Source organism: Protopterus annectens, chromosome 2.part0, assembly GCF_019279795.1.
Source record: "Protopterus annectens isolate FY-2018-M chromosome 2.part0, PAN1.0, whole genome shotgun sequence".
In the NCBI taxonomy this organism is placed as follows: domain Eukaryota; kingdom Metazoa; phylum Chordata; order Ceratodontiformes; family Protopteridae; genus Protopterus; species Protopterus annectens.
Genome location: NC_056728.1, coordinates 953,334,718 through 953,360,368, shown reverse-complemented (window position 1 = coordinate 953,360,368; position 25,651 = coordinate 953,334,718). Strand labels below are relative to the sequence as shown.

Here is a 25,651-nt window from a genome sequence, read left to right as displayed (position 1 = left end):
CATTGATGGAGGAACAGGCTAACATGGTGCTGATGCACAGGGTGACACTATAGCAGTGTAGCAATATTAGCAAGTTGTCAACAGGAAAGTGTAATAACATCCTTGTAGGTATATCTCAGCAGATATTATTCATCAAAGCTCTGATTGTCAATGTAGCATTGTTTACACCACTGTTAGGTCTGACTATGTATTGTCCACCCATGTGCCACTTGGCTGATGTGTAATGTGTTGCCAGCATGTGTTAGTGAGTGGACAGTATGTCTGTGATGTGTGCAGTACAGATTGGCAAGTGTACATCTGTGAACATGGTGGGTGCGCACTGTCTGTATGTACGTGCATAGTAGACACATGGGACATGTGGCATACCCTGTTGTACACATAGTGAACATGTCACAGTATCTTTCAATGGCCAGTATGCTTTCTACTACAGTTATGTACTAACATGGGTAGACATGTGTGTATGACATGGGTAGACACCATGCTGTGGGTGATACTGTTAGTATCTGTCAATGATTTGTGGTCTGGTAGTATACATAACCTCAACAGCATGACTATAAGCAATCACTGGATGTTGTCCTGACAAATGACACACAGTCATAGGGAACTCAGTAACAGTTGTAACCTTCCGGTGCTACACTATAACACTAACCAGTGGTAATTACTGCCACCCATTCCTGTGTCCACACCTTTTTGGCATATAACCCCCTTCGGTAATGCATGCGGTGGCCTACAATCCATTCCCTGGATGGGACACATATCCTACACAAGAGTATCATACAGACAGATGCCTGTCATATTATACATGCTGTATAACAGTAAGCCGACTATGGCATAGTCATCCACATGTACTATACTTCCTATCCCATCAGTACCACATTGGTGGTCGCCCTCAACATGTATGTTGGGTACCAATGTGTACATACAGCCTCATGTTATGTCATGTGTCCCCTGGTATCCACATATCCATAGGTATTGTGGAGTCCCAAGGTGTGTCACATGACACATTGGAGGCCTGGATGTATATACACAAGGCAGTTGTACACCTATAAAGACTGTCCATTATTGGCAGTCATGGTTGTGTATGAACATGCTTGACATATACCCTCACTCACACTACTGTAAAGTAACTAACATGGGTGTGTGTGGAACATATGACCTTGACCACGGATCACGACAGTGGATGGGCCTGTCACATACATACATATATGACCTATGATCTGAGAAGCTGCGGCACAACCTGTCAATGGCAACAAATGTAGTCATGTAGTATGCAGGCTTCACACCTATGTACTGATTAAGGGAACATGTACACATATATATTTGCAATGCATATACCTGATGTGTGCAATGCACTTACTGTTGTAATCATAATATGCCATAACATAGTAAAAGCAAGACCCACACTACATTGACCAAGAGTGACACACACACAGTCAACACTTGCAGGATTCAAACCCCTACTTAACTAGGTTATGATACTACAGAGAGACGCATTAACACGGCGCGCTATTTGCTTGACTGGGTGTTTTTTTTTCTCCGTCTGTATTTCTAGGGTGCTGACATCATCAGTCTTTCCAAAGAGGAATGTACATTTGTAGTGTGTTTTCCCAGTCTTCAAAAAGGCCACTTCCTTCAGAGAGAATTGCACACACATACCCCACACACACAATCACTCAGCGTTTGCAGGATTCAAACCCCTACCTAACTAGGTTATGATACTACAGAGAGATGCATTAGCGTGGCACGCTATTTGCTTTACTGGGTGGTTCCCCTTCTCTGTCTGTATTTCTAGGGTGCTGACATCATCAGACTGGACATGGTAATGTGTGTACACTTTGTTTTATGCCATTCCAGGAATGGTCCATGTGGGTCGTCAGGTGTCAACAGCTGGAACAGGAACTCATAATCCTTACCTTGTGTGATCTATCTGTGGAAACATCGACATTCCTTCATATGTCAGCACATATTTATGCACAGTTTGTTGGTTTTGTGGCTACTACATGTGTCTGGGATGTTGATAAAGGGCTATTCAAAGTGTATGTGAGACATGTGTAGCTGTGTTCAGTGATGTATGTAATGTGTGGCTGCCTTGCAAACAGTCTAGCATGTTTGAGAACCATGATCCGCACATGAACATACCACGGTTAGTAGGGTTGTGTGTATGTCAGCTTCCAAAAGCTTGGTTTATGACTTCAACCATGATGGACTCCATGGCTTGCAGTTCATACTTCATAGGCATACTGGACTGTACATCCCATGGTGTGTTGTGCACCAACACTTGTGTGGAGTGCCATATGTTGCTTTAACACATTCAACGGTTCCACATCCTGTGTAGGGGGGGAGGTTCAGCTGACTGTTCAGGTGCAGGATCTGTTTGTTCTGTAGTTTATGCATGACACATATTGGTAATCAATGTAGTCCACTTGATGCCATGCTTTTAGCATTGGGGGTAGCTGTTCATCCATTCTACATGTGATATCTCCTGGTATGATGATATGGACTATCGTCGGTGGGAGGTGGGTATGTATATATGGGCCTGTCTGTCAGGATGTCGGCATTGTCAGTCAGGTACAGTTGGCCCTGACTCATGACATATATGTGTGTACATTGCTATATATGACATGACTCCTTCTCAGCTACTCTTTACAGAACACCAACAAACCTGAGCACTAATCCCTGATATACTCCTTTACACACTTAACACCCTACTGATCCTTTGTCATCTGGCTACAGAGTATGTCATGATGATATCCCAGCATGTCCAGGGGTCAGCTTTGTGTGCACTCTCCAGTCCAGCTGGTGAATATTGTGATGTAGACACAATGTCACGTCTGCCTCATGTACACAGACAAGACTCTCCTCCTCACAACAAACCCAGATATATGTGTGAGATGCACTTATAGAGACATACAGGGTGCTGAACTCTCTCAACCCATGACTGGCATAGTCTATCAGGTGGTGAAGATAACCACACACACCACATATCAGTCTCACATATCCTCTGTAGACAGCACTCAAACCACATTATCACACATACACATACTCAGATGCTGTAAATGAACTCTGCCTAAGCAGCAGAGACCTCCACATCAGGCACACACATAACTGCTACCCCACTGCAATTCCCACATCTCACATAGTTTACAATGACAGGGTGCCACACAGTCACTTGCCTTCGGGCTACACAACACACATAATACAGTTGTGATGGGTGACACATTGTCAGACACACTGACGTACCACTCACCAGCCCATACAAGGGAATAGTCCCTTTGTGCTGTCTGTCGTGTGTCAGGATCTGCCACATAACACATGCAGTCAGGTCACTACAAAGCAAGTACAGGACTGGCACCATCATTGTCCATGTTACTCCCTGGACCACATGACATGGTACATGGAGGAACAGTGTCATGATGTAGCCCAGGCCAGTATGACCCTGACCTTGTCTAGCATCTTACACCTACCAAGTATGATGTCACAGTATACAGACAAATATATCACGTTTAACACTTGGCTAACAGATTGGTGTCATTCATAGGGGATACAGTGTCTGTCAGCCTGTGGTGACATGCTCAACATGCCACATAGCTTCACTATGGACAGCTTGCACCTGTCACTGTTGGGCCTTTGAATGCTGGCTAAGGCTCTTGCTACCACCATAGTGCATTTGTTGAGCAGGGCTCAAAAGACAAACCCACCTACATAGACATTACAGGTTAAATAACACTAAGGGTAATGTTGTTCAACACCAGATGTGTTACTCTCATATTGCGGCCACTCAGGACTCCCCTCAGTATGGGGGATAGCAATATATGTGCACTAACAGACGCCTAGTTCAGGGTCACATATGCACACCAGCACTACCAGGTTATGCTTCATACCATGCTTTCTGACCACAGGATTTGGAACGGACAACACAACTAGGGGGTGTATCCATATACATCACAGATACACACACCTCCGGGTTAGTGGCACTGCACTAAGCATCACAGATCATACATATACAACTACCATTGTACGAAACTGCCTTTCAGTTTGTTACCTACTACAAACCACCTTCCCATACTCAGGAACCACACTCAGCTTTCCTGGGAACAGTGGGGGATATGATGGTCTCCATGAACACCATTATATTGGGTGACATCAGATACATGAATATTGACTGGGGATACTACTCAAGCCGCAACAACCTTGCCCTACAGTCGCTACAATTTGTACATTCATATGCTATGGCACAACCAGTCACCACAGCCACAAGGGGGAATACATATTGGACATGATCATCACCGACATGGGGACCCTATGTTACACACCAGCAATATACCCCACATTGGTAAGGTCGGAATATACAGCTATCTCAGTGGACATACATATACACTCCACACACCCATCCTGGGTAATCTTGGTGAACTTCTGATGAGCCAACATCTCACTTCACCAAAGCAAGGTGGTATCCTTCAGAGACCTTGAGACAGTGTGAAATATAGCTCCGACTGCTGAATCCTTTACATACATATTTTATGGACTCCTAGTGGACTGCATGGATTGTGCTACCCCAAATAATAACAAGACTCACTCCTCCAATGGCAGGGGACCTGTCTGACAGACACCAGCCATTAATGAGCTGTACAATGTCAGGAGGAAGCTACTACATGACCGAGCACAATCCCAGACGGGGAAAGCATCTCTGATCTGTACTAGCAGACAGCTATGATCACTCATGTACTTATCTAAGGTCTTCTTCTCACGGACAATTGCACCAGACAAGTAGGACTATCACAAGGCCTTCATCTGTTATGTCAGGAACCTGGGTGGACACTCACTGATATGCTGTGAGTTACTGCATACTGACTACACTTACCCTGAACCCACTGGCATAGCCAACATCCTGGAAAACAGGTTCATTGCAGATATCTCCCCCCATCCCCCCTAGGGAGCAACTACCCATCCCAACAGAGTGCAACCTCCCTGACACCACACAGTAACAGGTGAGTACTGCCCTCCCCAAAGCATACATTACAGCATCAATGTGACCAGTTGGTGTCCCGGCCTGCATCTTACACGAGCTTCATGACAGATGTAACCCTCACATTACATCACTGTACAATATTGGAGTTACTACAGGATATGTACCCACGGAATGGCATGCAGTGACAGTGTTCCCACTCCACATACTTGGTGCCAGAATGAAACACAGACAATATTGCCCTATGAGCCTAACTATCCTGTTATGCAAAGCTATGGAGTGTATTGTCATGGGACTCTTACACACAGACATCAGGAAACTACAGACACTGTGTCCTGCACATTTCAGCATTGTTGTGGGCAGATCTTGTCTCTTGAACATGTTTGTATTCTTTTGACAGTTAACAGGTCCATCAACATAGAGACAGTTGTACACGCAGCCTACCTGAAGCTTGCTAAACGCTTCCACACAATAACCCACTGGGCCATTATGCATTGGCTCACCAGCATCGATATGGACACATATCTCATATGATGGATTGCTACCTGGATCAGGGATAGCACCCACATGGTCAGAATTGCAGGTGCCATGTCTGAATATACATCAGTTACACGTGGCATCCCACACGGTTCAGTCCTGGGACCTCTCTTGTTCAGTATATATTTGTCTGACATGCAGGCTACCACAGGGGGAATATGGCTGACCTTGTTCACACCTGACTGCAAACTGGGGGCCATGATCACCTCTCCAGCTGCCACATGCATACTCCAACAGGGTCTCTCAGAGATGGATGACTGGTGCCTGAGCCATGGCCTACAGCTAAATGCCATTAGTTGCATGGTCATCCCCTTTGGGAACAACAACATGCCCACACATTAACACATAGGTAGTACTCCATTACATATGGTAGGTGTTGTTAGGTGATTGGTGACATGACTTGTTCGTACTGTCACCTTTGCCATTCATGTTGCCACAGTGGTTGGACAGACCTTCTATATAAGCAACCTTATCCCATATAGTTTCACATCTAGATAGAGTGATGTCATTGTGCCCCTATACTAATAACAACCGTGCTTGGTTACAATGCCACCTTTGGGTTGTACCTTACCCAACACCTGCAGCAACTGTACTGGCCACAGATACCCAAGCAACAGCCACCCCTCAGCAATACCCATGAATCACATATCTCACAATATCAGTGTGCCTCACAGTCACAGCCCTTAAGGCCAAACAACACACCAAATACAGTTGTTATAGGGGACTCTATTGTCCTGCACACTGACATCCTGCTCAACTGACTGAACAAGGAGAAGGTCACTGTATGCTGCCTGCCAGGTGGCAGGATCCACCACATAACGCAAGCACTCAGGTCAATCTAAAGCAGGTACAAGTATGACTCTGTCATTGTCCATGCAGGTGTGAATGACATGAGACGTACCTCCCTGGACTACAAGACATGAGACATAGAGCAGCTCTCTGATCATGTAGCCCAGGCTGGTATGACCCCTGACCTTGGGTAGCATCTTGCCCTCACCAAGAATGATGCCAGAGTATACAGACAAAATGATCAGTTTAAACAATTGTCTAAAGTATTGGTGTCATTCAATGGGGATCCAGTGTCTGTCAGCCTGGGATGACATGCCTGACAAGCCACGTTGCTTCGCTAGGGATGGCTTGCACCTGTCACCCTTAGGCTTTCGTATACTGGCCATGCCTCTTGCCACCCCCATACTGCATTTTTTAGGCGAGGCTCAAAGGACATACACACCTCCATTGACAACCCAAGGATACAAAATCTAGAGGTAATGCTACTCAATGCTAGACATCTACACCTCAAGATGCACGCACTTGAGGCTCTCCTCAGTATGGAAAATATCGATGTCTGTGTAGTAACAGAAACCTGGTTCAAGGCTCCTGACAGCACCCCAGCACTACCAGGTTATAAATCATACCATGCGTTTCACACACAAAACTCAGACCGAAGCACAAAAGGAGGGGTAGTATCTATATTCATCAAAGACACCTACACCTCCAGGTTAGTGGCACTGCACGAAGCATCAGAAACCATCCATGTGCAACTAACAGTGGGCCAAACTGCATTTCAGTTTGTAGCCTGCTACAGAACACCCTCCCTATTACAGGAACCCCACTTGGTATTCCTGAGAACACTGGAGAATATCAAGGTCTCTCCAACTATGTTATTGGGTGACTTCAACTACCCAAACATTGACTGCAACAACTACTCATGCCCAAACACACTCGCCCAACAGTTCCTTGAAGTTATAAACTGTAATGCGATGGAACAACTGGTCACCACTCCCACAAGAGGGAACAACATATTGGACCTGGTCATCACCAACATGGGGACTCTATGTTCCACACCAGAGGTAAACCCCTCATTGGTAAGATCAGACCATTAACAAATTTCCATGGACATCCATATCCCGTCCCCACCCCCAACCAAGGAAATCACTGTATAGAATTTCTCAAATGCCAACTTTGCACTTCTCAAGACAGAGGTGGAATCCTTCAAAGCTCACAGGCCAGAGGATAACAGGCCAATCCGCAGAATCCTTTACAAATGCATTCTATGAGCACCTGCAGGAATGCATGGATCATGCTCTCCCAAATAAAACTAAGCCTCTCTCCTCCAAAAACAGGAGACCTGTTTGGTGGACCCCGGCCATAAATAAGCTATACAACAGAAGGAGGAAGCTACTACATGACAGAGCAAAATCCCAAAAATGGAAGCCATCTCTGATCAGTATTAGCAAAAAAACTTCAATACCTCATAAAATCATCAAAGGCCAGTTTCCAAAGGGAAATTGCCCTAGACACTAAAGATAATCACAAGTCCTTCTTTACGTCCATAATATGGGTGGAAACTCCCAGATATGCTCTGTATTGTTGCATAACGGTACAAAATATACCAAAACTACAGACAGCCAACATCCTGGCAGACAGATTCAGCACAAACCTCTTCCCCCACAAAGGAACAAATGCCTATCCCAACTGAATGTAACCTCCCTGACATCACAGATGCTCAGGTGAAAGCTGCCCTCGCCAAAGCAGAAAACACAGCAGCTATGGGACCGCACATTATCCCAGGCTGTGTCTTACACAAGCTCCAAGAAGAACTGAACCCTCACATTAAGTCACTGTTCAAACTTAGCCTTACTACAGGATATGTACCCGAATAATGGCATACAGCTACAGTGGTTCCACTCCACAAAGGTAGTGACACAACAGACCCTGGGAACTATCGCCCCATAAGCCTGACTAGTCTGGTCTGTACAGCTATGGAGCCTATTACCATGGAACTCATAAACAAAGACATTGGGAGCCTCCAGACACTGGACCCTACCCAATTTGGCTTTAAGGGCAGATCTTGCCTCTTAAACCTAGTTGATTTCTTTGAAACAGTTACCAAAGCTATGGATGAGGGCAAGGTAGTCCACACAGCCTACATGGACCTCGCAAAAACATTCGACACAATACCCCACTCGGATATCATACATAAGCTTAACAGCTTAAATATCAAGCCCTATATCACAAGATGGGTTGCAAACGGGCTCAGGGATAGAACCCACATTGTCAGAATTGCAGGTGCCATGTCCAAATACAAACCAGTTACAAGTGGCATCCCACAGGGCTCAGTTCTGGGACCTCTCTGGTTCGGTATATACTTCTCTGAGGTTCAGGCCAACACGGGGGCATTATGGCTGACAAGGTTTGCAGATTACTGCAAACTGGGGGCCATAATCGACTCTCCAGCTAATACAAGCATCCTCCAGAAGGGTCTCACAGAGATGGATGTTTGCTGCCAGAGCCACAAGCTCGAGCTACATGCTAAAAAGTGCATAGTCAACCCCTTTGTGAAAAATAAGGTGCACACAAATTACCACATAAGTGGTAATCCATTAAGTACAGAAGTAGTATTGTGGACCAGTGTAGATAGTAATCTCTCCTTTGATAATCGCATTGCCAAAGTGGTTACAAACACCTTCTATATATGCCACCTTATCACGAACGGGTTCGCATCTACATCAAGTGAGGTCATTGTGCCCCTCTACTCGTCAGTCATCAGCACCATACTTGAATACAATGGCCCTTTTGGGATGTATCTTATCCGACACCTGCAGCACCTGGAGAGACCCAAAAGTACCTCTCCAAGAGGGTCATGGGCTACAAACAGATGTCATATGCAGCTCAACTAAGGAAACTCCAGCTCTACTCAGTTGCTTACCACCTACTCAGAGGCAATCTATGCCTGACATACAAAGCCATGTCACAGCCCGAATTAATGGACATGCTCCACCTCAAAAATCCAAGTCCCTTAGAGATACACGCTACAGGGACTTAAACCTCAACACAGGAATAAAAAGGACATGCTGGAGGGACAGATTCATTTCCCAGAGGCTCCCCTCACTCTGGAATAGAATCCCAATTCATATTAGATATAGCCCCTCGCTGACCCTCTTCAAGCCAAATCTGGACACATGGATGGGAAATCGCAAATTCACCCCTGGGATCTCTTCTGTGTCCCTGCTAGACAGAGGCACAGTAGCCTAAACATACATGGGCTGTCTTGTGTGACCTACTATTCACTGGCACAGTGTAGTACTCTGACAGGGCTGCAAAAGCCAAACACACTCTGGCTAGGCTTGTACATACCCTAGGGCAGATAGCCTACTATCGACCTCTGAACCTATGCTTTTGCTCGGGATGCACAATATTTACTGCTGATACTGTTTGCAGGTCTTTATCGTCTTTGCTTTCCCAGTTTCTATGAACAACATAAGTATCTGTGGAACATGTTTGATCATGACAGGGTTCCATTATATTATATAAGTGTCTGTTGTCATGTAACTGTGTGCACAGGGCGGATTGCTGGATAGTGAGAGGTTCCTGGGTTAACACATGCAACTGCCAGATGTGTGGCCCACTGCTGTAGTCAGACATGGCCTAAGTGTGTGAGGATGCCCAGTTCAGGCTTTCCATATTTTGTTGCCTGACATATGTCTCATTTATCCAAGTGTGTGAGCATGCCCAGTGTGACCTTTCAGTATGTTGCAATATGAAGTCCACTACATTTGTGGATGTGTGTGAACATGACCGATATTAACATTTATACTGTGTGTGTAGGAAGTCAAGTTCTGTTCTTACTGCAGGACTCACCTTTGTGTCATAACTCAACAGGGATTATGCTGTGCCTGCAGGGTTTCCATGAGATACTTTGCATAGACTTATCAACATTCCTTCATACTGGACTATCAGTGCAATGCTGTCATGGTTTAGTGGTTCAGTACTTTAACTATGGTGCACAGTATCCTGGGTTCGAGGCCCATCACTGCTTTATATTTCCATACTGAGCAGACCAGACCACTTAAGGGCCAGTTAAGCAAATATGAGCATGTTGGCTTTTATTCTGCTATGCCCTACTTAGATCAGGCTTGTCCGACATTGCTGTATATTCACCAACGTTGCTGGACATTGCCCAATATTAGTCGGCACTGACCACAGTTGTACTAGTTGGTGTGTGTATTCTGTTTGCATATACTACATGGTGGTAAATGCTGTTTGTCACTACCTTAAATTGCTTTACACATGGCAATCATGCCTCAGGTGGTGCTGCAGGGCTGCCTATGTCGGATGCACATACTACACTCACTGTACATGTTTGAAGCAGGTAGTGTCAACTTAGGCATCCCTTTTACTATATGTGCGGGTCAGAGAGAGGTATAATTTCCAGGGTTCCTACTGAGCCAGTGTATGTGCTATCCGTTGCCTCTTTGCCAAGGCCAAAGCATACTGGGCATGCCTCCTTCTGCCTACTGGGGCAGGCTCAGGTTGTTCCTCCTCCGAGTCACGCTCTGCCTGTGATGACCTTGGCAATGGTGGGGGACTATTTGGGCCAGGCCTATGCTGGTCCTGCTGCAGCTGTTCTCGCAGGATCATATTATGTAGCATAGCACATGCCATGACAATTTGGGTACATGTAGTTGGAGTGTACTGCAAGGCTCCACCAGATGTGTCCAGGCATCGGAACTGTGACTTGAGCAGCCCAAACACACGCTCGATTACATTTCGTGTTTGTGCGTGTGCCTCATTATGGAGTTCCTGTTCAGGTGTGTTTGTGTTTCTGATGGGTGTCATCAGCCACGGCTCCAGTGCATAGTCAGCATCCCCCACTAGGTGACCATGCGGGATGTCCCTATTGGCAAATGTCTGGTCAGATGCCAGATATGGGAATCATGGTAGCTTCCAGGGCAGCCAGCACACACATTCAGTATTATGCCCTGGGCATCACACACGACCTGGCAGTTGATGGAGGGGAAGCCCTTGCGGTTGAAGTACACCCTACCCCACTCACTGGCTGGTGCTTTGATGCATATGTGCGTGCAGTCTATTGCACCCACTACCTCAGGGTATTCTGCTATTTGCTGGAAGAGACGCATATTGCTGGCCAATACCTCACGGGAATTGGGGATGACATGTGCTGACATAGCATCCAGAAACTGGTGCAGTACCCTGGATGCTGATGCCTGTGATATCCCCATCATATCACCAGTTGGTCTCTGGAAGGTACCTGTTGCTAGTATTCATAGGCCAACACATACCTTGGTTTCCACTGGAATGGGTTCCCCTCTGTTGGTTCTGTGTGTGAGGCATGGCCTACACAGCTCAACAATTTGCTGCATGAGGTCTCTGTCCACTCTATAGTGCTTCACTATCTCCAGCTCATGTAGCCCCTGGTATGTTACCCTGGACCTATACACTCTTCTCCATCTCCTCACTGGGGGTTGGTTGGCAGCATTCCCATTGTCACCACCCTCAGCATGTTGCATATGTCAGTTTATGACAGCAATGGCAGCCCCTAACATTTCTTTGTCTCAGTTAAGCCTTTTCAGTATTCACTTCTCTTAGCTTACTGCAGTGCTGCAGTGTCTCTGAGCAATACATGGTGATAAGTTGTTTGCAGAGTTTTAAGTGCTGGGCTGGGCTGGTTTACTGCCTGTGTAATTGCCTGATTCTGATTATTTCCACCTGCTAGCTCTGCTGACTCTCCCTGGTTAACTTCCTACTGTTTGTTGTGCTTCCTTTTCCCTTTCCATTACCTCAGGGGGCAGCGCCGCTCACACGAGCGCAGACGCGCGTACACGTGCTAACATGCGTGCACACAGGCTTAGACGGACTTACACTAGCTAATTCCTGCCTAAACGCGTGCACACGAGCGCAGAGGCACTTACAAGACTTTAAACTGCCTTATACATGTTTACTCCTGCTTAAACGCACGCACTGACGCTTCCACGCGCGCACACTGTCTTACTCGGGTTTACAGGTGCGCACACGCACGCATACACGTTGCAAGCATTTTTACAAGAATCTTTGGTGATACCCACAGTGTGCACCTTCTATTTCTTGACTTTAGCTAGGATACCTGATGACACACCTCTTCCAGTGATGAGCAACTGACAGCTAACACATGACACTCTGCTCCAATGAGATTATCTTCTTTCATACATACCCCCTCCTGATGTCACCTATATCCTATTCTGTTACTCCCCTTATCCTAGTCTTACACTCCACTGACTGTGCTTATTTGCTATGTAGACTTGGGGTTCACTATCCTTACCCTCATTTGCATAGGATTGCCTACTAATGCTTGGTTACATCTCTTAGACTGGGTTCCCCCCTTAGCAACCCCTACTCGGTAGCCATGTTGTCTTCATCCTGCCATTGCCTTGCATTGTACAATACAAATCCACATAAAATCCACATTTGTGGGTTTTAATTTTTATTTTTCTGGTTTTTAGAGTGCAGCCCATTTGCGTGACGCTGCGCTCCACTTAAACATGGAAAATCGGGAAAAAAAATTAAATTACTTTTTTTTCATTTTGCATCGGGTAACATTGCCAGTGGCTGTATATTTGGCCATTGGCATGCTTCCTCTACTGGATGCAACCTTTATTTCGAACTGTCACGGCTCCGTTTTGCTATTTGCAGAACGGTACTCAGTTGTCAACTGAGTACATTTCTGCAGATAACACTACTCTTACTCGGACAGGTTCGGGTTTCCTGGATCGCAAATCTACCTCATTTGCATGCCTTTCAGCTGCAATTGAGGTAATTTGCATGTCCCGGCCCTGTTCGTGTAAGAGCCGTTTTAGGAGCTCTCTTACACGCCCCTACAGGCTGTTCCTGGATTGCTCGTCGGACATGATGGCTGCATGGAGTCTTACTCTACTCTTAGACTCCGTGCAAGCCATTGTGAATCCGGCCCTCAGTCTTGTGAGCCCCAACACTTCAGAAAAGTAAACTGCAAGATAAACATGAGCAAATGCATTCTGAGCTCACCTTTAACATTTAAAGCATTTCTGTTTATATAACAGCTTTGAGAAATACCTGTACTTTGTAGTAAAGGGAATACACAGAGGTGCCTCAGTCTTGGAGTTGGTGTATATTCTCCTCCATTCACACTTTCATTTCCTCAGTTCTGAGGATTGCAGTTATGTTTACTGGAATATTAACAGACAGAATCAGAAACAGATGGAGAAGAACGGATGTCAATCTTAGTCTGAGCCTTGAATAAGGTTTGCATCACCTGGTTGGAATCGAGAGGCAGATGGTATATGGAGAGAACTGTATTGAAATACTAGCATGGTGGAGGAAGAACTTGATGCCAACTATGTGAATAGCTCTACAGTCAATGAAACACCACTCATCCTCCTCTGAGATGCAATTTCCCACAAAAGCATTCCCTCCAGTAAAAGCCTGTTCTGAGTTTAGACCATGACCCTGTCAAACACCGGAGACAGAAACCTCTCTAAGATTTTGGAGGGAGCAACTATCTGGGTCCCTGACCACCTGGTTCTCATCAATATTCATTCTCTCTTTTTTCTCAGTGGTGCTTCACTGGATAGAATCCATTCCAGAATCATTTCACTATGATGCTTTTGCAGCATTCTGGAGCTGAAGATGTGACAAAAAGTTTCCACATCAAAACAAGCAAGGCAAAGTTTGTATGGCTGTGTGTGGGGGGATGGGGGTCTTGTGACCATGATTCCATACTTTTTAAACCCTGAGGTAGTTTACTTCTCCTTTTCCAAATTAAACACCAACCATCAAACCTAGCCTCCTAATAAATAAGTTCACAAAGGAAACAACTAATTGCATAATCACAACACCTAGACTCAATGGCTTGCCATGAGGAAAAGGTTAATTATGCTAGTGCAAGAGGAAAACAATATAGCTAAGAGCAAAATAACCGTATTCTAACACTAATAACTCCAGTCAAAATTTAAAGGAAAAACTGAAGTACTTACCTAATTAAGATTATTTAATCTATCATCATGAACTTGGGAGTACCAGACAGATGTTTCTGATCCAGGTCAAGCAAGATATGGAGAAATGGAGAGGCTTGCTGCATTATGGCAGCAAGGGGAGGAGCCTAAACTTGTGAGAGCTGAGTAGGTGCTGAGATGCCTGCTGCCTGTGGCTATCACTTATGAATCTAAAGTAAACAGACTGGATCATGCAAACATTGCCGATCAGTTACATTTACAATGACTTAATTAATACATGCATTTTTTTTTATATCAGAAAGTTGCTCATTCCTTGAAGTGGAATTTATCCTGTTGAATATTTCTATTCTATAATGATTCATTATATTTCTATAAAAATCTATGCCATTCTGGTCATACCACTTTGCATGCATCTGTTTCCACAACTGTTTATTTTAAAGCATTTTATTGACTTAAGCCAGTTTTGTGTCTTCATGTTCAGCCTGCAGACATGACAATTTCATTCCTGTCACTTTGGAGAACTTGATGCAAATCCATTCTGAACATGTCTTTGACCAAATCAGAGACTTCATCCCTTTGTGTATTTTATCCTAGTGAAAGACACTAACCAGAGGTCAACAGTCTGGATATCTGGAATAAAATACTTCACTCCCATGTCACTGAGGACAATGATAATGGGTTACAACAGTACAGACTGTGCCATCACTCACTTTGTTTGGTTCTTAATATTCCACATACTTATGTCAGCAATCTTGATGCAATCATTAGTGGTCTACATGCTGTCAGAGGATCCAATAGATAGTGTTTAGGGAAAAATGTGCCTGGGTTCAAATGCACATCATTGTTCCACAGCACTTTAAACACAACGTTTTTAGCAATGACATCTGGAGGCCACAGCTGCAGCATCCTATATTTTTTGAGATTCTTTGCTATACCATTCATGGGCTGTCATATGATGGGCCAGGTTATGCTAATATGAGGAGGTACTGTGTTGCACCACATTGTAGTAATCATTGCTTTTAAGTGAGATTGCAGTGTACCTCACATAAAAAATGTAGCTTGCGCAGCAGAGAAGCCGGAAAAGAAGACTGAGGGATGGAAAGTCTTTAGCAAGCAAGCAGACTACAAGATCGTTACTATATAACTATGTTCCTTCGCAGTGTAGATGATCCAGCAGAGACAGTTTGATTCTCTGTTGGGCTGAGTGAAATAATTATTTGTAGAGTCAGCATTTTAAACAAAAGGATTAATCTATGGGGAATACAGAGATTGATCAAAAATAACTGTGTGTTGTGTTTTTAGTTCAAAAATTACTCCACTGACTGAAATTAATCAAACTAGATTGATCAAGAGGAACATTGTGCTGTTCATAGGTTCATAGATTAGTACTAGACTAATGGAACTTCTGGAGCATTTTAAGCCTAGCCAATTACCCCATGTGAGAATCACACCAGGCACCTTGTGTCTATAAGGTAAACCTTGTGTTTTTAGTTCAGAAAATACTCCCGAGACTGAAATTAATCAAAATGCAAATTCTGATCAGGGAACCAGTTGACTGTGAAGACTTTGTAGATGAAGTTTGAAAATTACAGTTTCTGTTTTTCACACTGCACAGATCTGTATTACAGCAGAAAATCCAAACCCAAGCAGCAGTTCTTACAAGTAGCTTATGTCTGCAATGCAATGCAGCTGCATTCCTATATTGTGATGATGCACAGGCTGGTGCTGGTGCTGGTACGGTGTGGTGTGGGGGTTAGCTGGTTGAAATATTTCCTTAAAGAATGAATTCAGTTGTAGAGGGGAATCTGAAATGAAAGAAGACTTGCACACCTTTCTTTGTTCAAAATGTGGCTTTACTGACTGTGACTGGTGAGAATTAGAATTCAAGCCATCCTCTGTCAGTGCCAAATGTTGGCTTGGACAACAGTGGTGGTGCAGCATTAAGATGTCGAAGAGAAAAGGGACAGGACTGATGGGAGCCAGAGATGGTTGGAAAAACAACACACTGCAGATAGTAAACTACATCTTTTACGTGTTCATTATACAATACTCAGTACATAAAACTCCAAAAATTAAATAACAAATCATGGGATCATAGGAAGTTACTACGCTATTGGCCCTGAGGCCCTTACAAGCCTAGCCAAGAATTTAGTCCATGTTCCAACCAGTCAACACCCTATGCCACTGTCCAGCAGGGACACAGGTGTAATCCCAGGGGTGTATTTTCTGTTCCTCATCCAGTTATCCAGGTTGCGCTTAAAAGGGGTTACTGAGGTACTCTGCTTTACTTGGAGAGGGAGTCTATTCCACAGATGGGGCAGTTTCTGGGACACAAGTCTGTCCCGCCAACAAGTCGTATCGATGTCATAGACCAGGTTGAGGTTACGCAGGTGGGTTAGTTATGTGGTGCTTAATTCGCGGATATGTAGCAGTCCATCAGGGCAGGGTCTGAGATTGTTTATATGCCAGACAGAGGTCATCTCTGAGGAATCAAATGACTGACATAGATTTCTTTTGGAGGTGTTGCTGACTATGAGGGAGCAGCAAGCATCATTTTGCACTTTGTTAAAAAAATGCATTCATGTTGCAACTATATTGCTGCTATATTAAAATATGTGATTGGTTGGTTGTGGGATACCAGGCAGTGAGAAGTAATACCTGCACACAGGCAACAGGACATATCACTTTATTTAGCATGATTACAGATATGTTTTTGCAGTCTGTTTGCATGTCAAGGCAGGAGCTGAGATAACTAAAAGAAAACATATTACCTTATCATACAGCATTCTGATACTGATTCAGAAATAGCATTGCTTTAAAATAGTATTTCATCCTTGATTAAAACATAATAAAATGCATCCTCTTACATCTCTTTTGATGTAATCCTAAAGCAAGTTATCAGTCTGTTTGATATCTGAGAGCAATAAGTAATGACTAGTTATGAGTAACAAGATATTTCACTTTAACTTGATTTCAAGCATCAGTTGTACAATATTTGCATGTAGATGTAGAAGATATCATCACACAGAAGCAACAAAGACCATTCTGCTCTTAGTTAAAAAATATATTCCTTTTGTATACGTATTGCTGCAGTGTGAAAATCAGAGTTCAGCTTTTCTGATACTCAATAATGAGACATTATAGGATATTTTACTTTATTTTACATGACTACAAACACCATTTGGCACCATGTTTGCATGTACATATAGAAAATGATATACGAAAAAGTAATACATTGGTATTGTATCTGTAATGATGCAATGTTGAAACAAGCAATTTGCTATTCTGTTAACCGGTAGTGAGAAATAATAGAGAAATATAGGTAACAGACTATTTCAATTTATTTTACATTTACACATTTACAAATATTGCTACATGGTTAACATACCCGCGGTAGTGGTGCTGCGGTAGCGTTGTTGCCTCACAGTAAGACGTTGTCACGTTCAGTTCTCAGCTAGAGCGTCTTCTGTGTGGAGGCATGCGTGAATGGGTGTGCCTTCGTTGAAGGTTGGGCGTCAGGGCTGGTAACTCGGCACGTAAAAATCCACTACCAAACATTAGCAGACCGGAGTTCCGCTGTGGCGACCCTTAACCAGGATAAGCCGAAAGACACAACACAACAACAAGGTTACATGGTTAACATGCAGATGTAAGAGCTGAAGAAGGAAAAATGTGCTGACAACAAAAACAAACTCACAGCTGACTAAAGAATGAAACTACTAGCTCTTTTGATTGTGATGAAACAATACACAGCACATTCTTTTGTAAGCACTATTAGTCACAGGGGATCAATACAAAGAATACCAACTGGTGAGTTTTATTACTACAGGTTTTACTATTTTTATAAAGTCCATTTATTGCTGTAGCATGGAAATGCTCAACCATTTTGGAATAAAAGACATTTTCTGGTAAAGATAAGTGGAGAAGTTCCTTTGGTTATTATTAATTATGGCTTAAAAGAGAGCAGTCATATACTAGTACATACTGTTTGTGTCTGCTACATAAAACATTGTCTTGTCACTTGCAGTGAGTCTTTTGGAAAAACGTGTATCACATGCATCGCAGCTGTTCTGAACTAAAGCATTGTGTTTACATACATGGAAGCTTACAGAAAATTATAAGCTACTGATTTGCTAACTGGTGATTGCAAAGGCAATGTAAGCGAGGTGTGCTAAATTAAAGTATAGTTTTGCATATATCCAAACTGTAAATACAAAACAGCACTCCTTTTCTTTTCAAGTGGCTCACTGTAGGGACCTACAAGTCACAACTAGCCAAGAAAGACAGATTGTGCAGCAATGAAACCTACAGATGACAGAGGGGTAAAAGGCCTTTCTATACAGAAGCAGTCTGTACAAGATTCACCATATAGCTGAAATACCAGGATATTTGATATTTTAGAATAATGTCGCTAACGTGTTTGTAAAAATAAAGGCAGGCTAGAAATCTTTGGCAAAGAATGGACCCAGAAATCAAAATTAACTGGGATACTGTTAAAATATCACCTGTACCAGCATAATATGGCAGTTTTTCTGTCAGAGTTTAAACAATTGTTTTAGCTGCTGGCAGATGCAAAGCAGATTTTTTCAAAGAAATCGAGACATTTCACAAGATTTCTACAGTTCCGTATATGCCAACAGCTGAAAAGGACCTAGAATTAAAGAAACCATAAAGCTCCTAGATGTTGTCTAAAGAAGAAATGATTGAGTAATCCAAACACACATTTCTGTAGAAAGACAATCCAGAAGATGAAAGTTTCAGTCTATGCTGCTTACTGTACAGTGTCCCTCCTTACCACAAAGTGAGGATATGTTCACAACCTGAATTAGAGAAAAAGCTTTACAATGACTGATTTAATGTAAATAAAGCTGCAGATGGAAATAGACTAACTTCCAGGCAACCTTTGACTACTACCACACACAAAGCCTTGTTTCACTATAGCTGTCTTACCTTTGAAGTCACATCTGCATCAGCCAGTTGGCATTCATGACATGCAGTGTTAAGCTGATGACAACTGTGTGACAGGCAAAGATGATAAAGATCATTTCAACAATCTACAGATGATCAGACAGTCTGAAGGATTATGGAGTTCAAGCTAATAGAAATGTGATTCTTCCCAAGAGGAAATTTAGTATTGCAGATCTATGACTGACAAATAATGACTGCACAATTAGCAAGGGAGAACAATTCGTAATGAAGGCAATCTAGCCTAAGATGGTGCCTTAATGGAGACCAAGGCAATCTAGCCTAAGATGGTGCCTTAATGGAGACCAAGGCAATCTAGCCTAAGATGGTGTCTTAATGAAGGCCAAGGCAATCTATTCTAAGATGGTGCCTTACTGGAGACCAAGGCAATCTAGCCTAAGATGGTGCCTTAATGGAGACCAAGGCAATCTAGCCTAAGATGGTGCCTTAATGAAAGCCAAGGCAATCTATCCTAAGATGGTGCCTTAATGAAGGCCAAGGCAATCTATCCTAAGATGGTGCCTTAATGAAGGCCAAGGCAATCTATCCTAAGATGGTGCCTTAATGAAGGCCAAGGCAATCTATCCTAAGATGGCGCCTTAATGGAGGTCATTTCTAGAAGTGATAAACTCTCACCGAAGGTTTTGGCTATGCCTCTTATTTCGTCTACATCCAATGAATATGCAGATTCAGGATAGTGTAAATGAATGGAAGAATGAAATGAATGACTAGAGAGCTGTTAGCAGGCCTTTTGACAAATAAAAAGATGAGAAATATTAACGAAGCATTGATAAACTATGAATGTTCCTTGCCTCTTTCTTTGATAACACTGAGAGGCCTGTTACAACTGCTTCTCAGTCACTGATGGAAGATGAACACAATTACATACAATTGTCATGAAAGTTCTTTATCTGATTTGAATGGGTAAAGAAATTCAACCAATATCTTTACAGGAAAAAGTTCACACTCTTAATAGATGACAAGCCCTTAGTGTCCTGTCTTTAACAGAGGAAACGGTGTTAACAGTGAATGCAATACACTTCCAGAGTTGCTCACTTTTCCTAGGACCATATTATTATGATACTGTGTCAGAGTTCAGAGGAACAATGCAGAATGTTACAACTGATGGACAGCCATGTTATCATACAAAACAGCAAAACTGCCAAGTCTTACTGATCTGGTAGGCATGTGTTCTACTGACATACCAGATAACCACTTACAAACGTAAACCAGAAATGACCATGTAATCCTCAGTGCAGATGAGACTAAGAGGATGGCCAAGAGGTGGTTGTTCATTCTGCCTAGCTTCGATAGCTAGAAATGATTACTTATCTGTATGTCATAGAAGCACTGCTGAGGGAATATAAAGAATGTTGGTCACTATACAGTTCAGAGATGTGCAAATGAATATCATTGTTTACAGTTTCATATAATGACTACACAGTAACAAGCAAATTGAAAAAATTAGCAGAACCTTACATTTGACATCAGATATCTGCAGCATTTGAAGCTGATGCATATTGACTTTACAGGACCATTCATAGCCCTGTACATGCATAATGTGTAAGTGATCAGACATTATCTGGTTGGCATCAACAAACTCACTGTTTGTACTGCTGTGTTGCAAACAATAGCGGCAAATAATTGCCTGCTGTAAAAGGTTGTTAGTGAAAATGGGCAATGTTTTATCACAGGAAAGTTCAAAAGCTACAAAAAACAAAATGGCTTCAAGCATAATGGATTTTATTTATTTATTTTATTTATTTTACATTTGTTGACTGGGCTAGTCTAACTGGATATATGTCCATTTTCAGTAGAGGCCCGGGGAGATAAGCTCCACGACAAACTGTTAACATAAAAAATTACAAAGAAATATAAAAAATGATATTATAGTAATATATATATATATATATATATATATATATATATATATATATATATATATATATATATATATACACACTGACAAATCTGGTTAATAGGAAATCATTTGAAGAAGAGCTATCAAATGCAATGAAAACTGGAGTTTCAAAAATGACATGGAGGTACATTCCATAATGCAAAAACGAGGCATACAATCTAGTTCAATGTACAGGTAAAGTACATCTTTTAATGGCAAAGAAAAAAAAAACAGGAGGTATACAGTCTGATGCCATATACATCTCCCCATCATCCATTCAGAATAGAGTAGAAGAATGAATTGTTCAACCATTAAAATAATCTATTAATTATTGAAGCCTTAAGCATACATTATTGCAACAGAAGCTATATGCTTTTCTTTATTGCATATGTAAATACAAGAAATGCAGAACTAATTACATCCACTAATTCTTAAAGAACTTCAGATCTTGCCTGCAGTTAATGAATCTTAATGTGCAAAGAGAAGCATATACCAAGACACATAAGCACATGAATGAGATAGCAACTGTAGATTTTAATAAATGGCGGCACATCTTAGCACATGACTACAGAGTTGGCATCTGGAAGGCAGACCAAATTATTTTGATGGCAGATGCCCTGGCACACACAGATGACACTGGAGACAGGATAATTTGCTGACCAGAAATAAATACTTACATGAGGGGAACGCTTAATAACTATTACAAGATGACTGAGCATATGATCGGGTGTTTATGTAATAAAAAAAGAAAAATAAGTGACTCCACCATACCACAAGCAGTGCAGATAACCAATGCCATACCCAAAGAAGGTTGGCAGATCAATCTCATTCTTTTAGAAGAATAGATGATCAAGGCCGTACTCTACAGAGATGAATGACCAATATCATGCCCAAGCTAAGATGGGTGATCAATCACATACCTTTAGAAAGGCTGACGACCAGAGCTGGATCCAACACTAGGTGACTTAGGCAACTGCCTAGGACCCATGTTGGCTGATAGGGCCTGGCTTCACTTTTAAATAAAAAAAATGCTCCTTAAATAACTACAAATCCAAACAATGTCCAGAATCACAGTAGGGCTTCAGTATCTGGTTGTAAACTTGTTCTGTAAAAAACAGCAATCTCCAGAAACCTCAGCATTAGGACATTGTCCTAACGTCATAGGAAATGAGCAAGATTATTAAGTTTATATAATAGCCAACCAAGCAACAGATCTTCTCTACAGTAGGAGAGAGAGAGAGATACCAGCAATCATTTAGTGTGTGATGCACAGGGATACAGAGCATGCAGTGTGTTAACAGATCTATACCAGTGAGTACAAATGAAAGTATGTGTGCGGGTGTTTGAAATGTCCCGTTTAGGGGGTTGTCTAGTTAAGTGATTTTGCTCAGAGTCAAACACTGAACCTTAGGTACTGGCAAGCAAGTGCCTTAAACCTCAACACCAACTCACCGGATTGCAGTCTGTCAATGTCAGTCATAACGTTTCATAGCTGTTGTTCATTGTCAGTGGTGAAACAGATAGCATGGTTACTTTTTGTGTAGAAGGCTGTGGGTTCTCTTCCCATACCGGGTAGACTGATTGCTGAGACTACCACTCAGTGAGGGGGGCTGCTGCACTCTTGAGTATGTCCTCCTTTGAATGGGATTACTAATAACTATAGGCTAGTTGTTGGTTTGTATATCACCAACACACCATTATTTTTCAATGTAAAATAGGCAAGTTATTCTTCAAGGCAAGTGTCAATGAATTTGTAGATGAAGCACTGAAATGCAAATTGTTTGCCAGCAGCAGCCTCTTCATTAGCTGCAGTTCTCTTTAATATGGAATTATTCAGATGACTTTTACTTCTGCAGACTGGGCATATTGACTGATATTGGTGGATTATAATGACAGCAACATGGGTGGTGTTTTATATGGTTGAAATGCGATAAAATGGGTATTCGGTCATTATTGGATCATTTTTATTGCAGTGCTTACTGGGAAAATCTGTGCCTTCTGTGGAAGGCTGGGTGCCGGGCTGGCAACTTGACACTGTAAAACTCCACTGCCAATCATGAGTGGACAGGTGATCTACTGTGGCGACCCCTAACTGGGAAAAGCTGAAAGAAGAAGACTTACTGGGAACATCTTCAAAGCTACAAATTTAAAATATACACTAACAAGTGGTGATATATTAAACATGTAATATAGTTTAATAACAACAACGAAGTTGACTCAAAGAACACCAACATTTATGCATCTTCCTAAAAATGTGTGCAGGGGGCCCATGGTTTGAAAACAGGCCAGAGGTGGACTTAATCTATCACTGGTCAGATACGTTTTCTATGAATGTGGTGTTGCTCATGCCAAGTCTGTTTTCATTGTGAGACTGTAATGTTTTGTTTAGCAAATTGCTATCAGTGGTTGTGCTATAAAATTTGAAATAAAAGTTTTACATTAAATCAAAATATCTGTAATCATTGTAGAAATAAAGAAGAAAGTAGTATACATGATGACAGGTTTGAACAGTGTCAAGTGGCATGAGATAGCCAAGTAATGGAACACTGGAATGACTGCAGAGGGGCCTGATCCACTAGCCTGCCTAGGGCCACATTTGAACACGATCTGGCTCAGCTCATAGCTATAGCCATGCTCAGAAATGGTTGGCTGACCACTCTCATTCCAGGAGAGGAATGAAGGGTTGATGACCAATGTCATACTTAAAGAAGAATGGATGAAAGCTGTATAGCTAATCTTGTCCTCCAAGCTCAGAGGATCCCAGTATTGGAAAAGAGAAGCAGAAATGTATTTTATTCACTTGATGGGTCTACACAGGTCACTGCTTGAAGCCTAGTGATGCTTAGTGGGATAGTAGGCATGCAACCCCAAGGTCCTGAAGGAAACCCCTTAGAAAAGTGAGCCTGTGATGGAAAAATAATTTTGTGAACTAAAAACAAAAATGAAATTTGCCATTAAAAATGAAATATTGCATTACTAAGAATTCATTTGAAGTTAGTTAATAATGAACTGCAGTATGTTAATACATTATTTATGCCAATATGAAAATGCATTTTTGCAGTAAACAGATGTTAATGCATAACTGTATTATATAATAATATCCTAGGCTACCTGCCTAAAACAGGTAGTAAGCGAAGTGTATGAAGATGTTGCTAAATATGTGCATAGGTGAACTAACATTCCTTGGGTACATCTTGTCAGGTTTGAAAAGCTGGCAAATGGTATCATCTGTTTTTCTTCTGGCTCCATTAGATAATATAACAATATCTAATTATGCATGGTTATGAGGCAGCAATGTATGTGTTGCAAGGAATGCAGCACTTAGATATAGCATAAAAAGTGGAAAGCATTCAATCAACTGCAATCATGAAGCCTCATATCTTTTTCAAGAATATAATCTTTACTGGCCTAAAAGGTAACCTTGTTAACTGTTCAGCACAGTATATGTTGACACAATTTTAACACCTAAACCAATATTTCATGTGTGCATTTGTATTCTGCTGAATGTTATTTCAGCAAACCTCATTGTATGTTTTGCAGTATTTTAATCAGCTTCAGTTTCCTGCATCAGGAAAGTCACCAGACAGTGTACACTGGTATAATATCAGATGTTGTATAAAGCAGTGATTAGAAAAGATACAGAAACTAAGCTCTTGGCCTCAGCATGCAGACCAATGCTGTATAAAGAATGCCATATCAAAGGACAGAAATAAATGTAACAAGAAAAAATGTTTTATTCTCAAAACTGGGAAATGGTTCTTGGCTGCAATCACATAAGTATTTTTGTCACCTAATTGTCAGCGTCATTCTTCACTGTGATAATAAGAGCTGACTACATCTCCCCTTTGGCCTGCATCTGAATCTCTTCAAGATTATGTTGAAGAAATAGTATGACAGGAATTTCCTTTTGACATTATTGAATTAAGGCAGTCTGTATTTAGGTGCCATCTGGCATCCAGATATTGCTGTTTACCCTGTATCTTTATCACTGATGCCACAGTTATTTATGGCAATATACCAAGAGCTGCCTATCATGTTTGAGCAAACCCTTTCAAGAAGTTCATGCCAAAAAGATTATTAACAATAGAAAAAGGCCATATGAAAACAATCCCAGAATTACACTGAAATTAATCACAGTTCCTTTCACACTCATATGCATACCCATACTTGTCTATATACAGTTCAACACTTCAGAGGCTACAGTTTCCCTTTCTTGTGCGTTAGCTGCTAAAATGTGAAATAAAGATCACCAAACAGAAATTCTGAAACAGAAAATTAATTTGATAAAGAGTAATTAGATAAGAGCACAGCATTCTTAACTTCCTCCAAACATATTGAAGAATGAGTTATAGAATGTAAAAATAAACCTGATAGACTCATTAAATGTCTTATGATTTACACGAATAAATGCATCATTTTCACAATTTCATATTCAAGTCACCCAAATTATTTCAGCTTTGACTATTATGTTGCCCTAGGCATGGGTTTAAATACTTTTAACAGGTGATTGTTTAA

The 25,651-nt window shown here is 42.0% G+C and overlaps 1 protein-coding gene across 1 annotated transcript in view; it reads right to left on the bottom strand.

The window, feature by feature from the left end:
• ADAMTSL1 (ADAMTS like 1) overlaps window positions 1-25,651 on the bottom strand; it is a 4,128,157-nt gene that overhangs the window by 1,695,271 nt on the left and 2,407,235 nt on the right. The gene's annotated exons all lie outside the window — the stretch shown is intronic.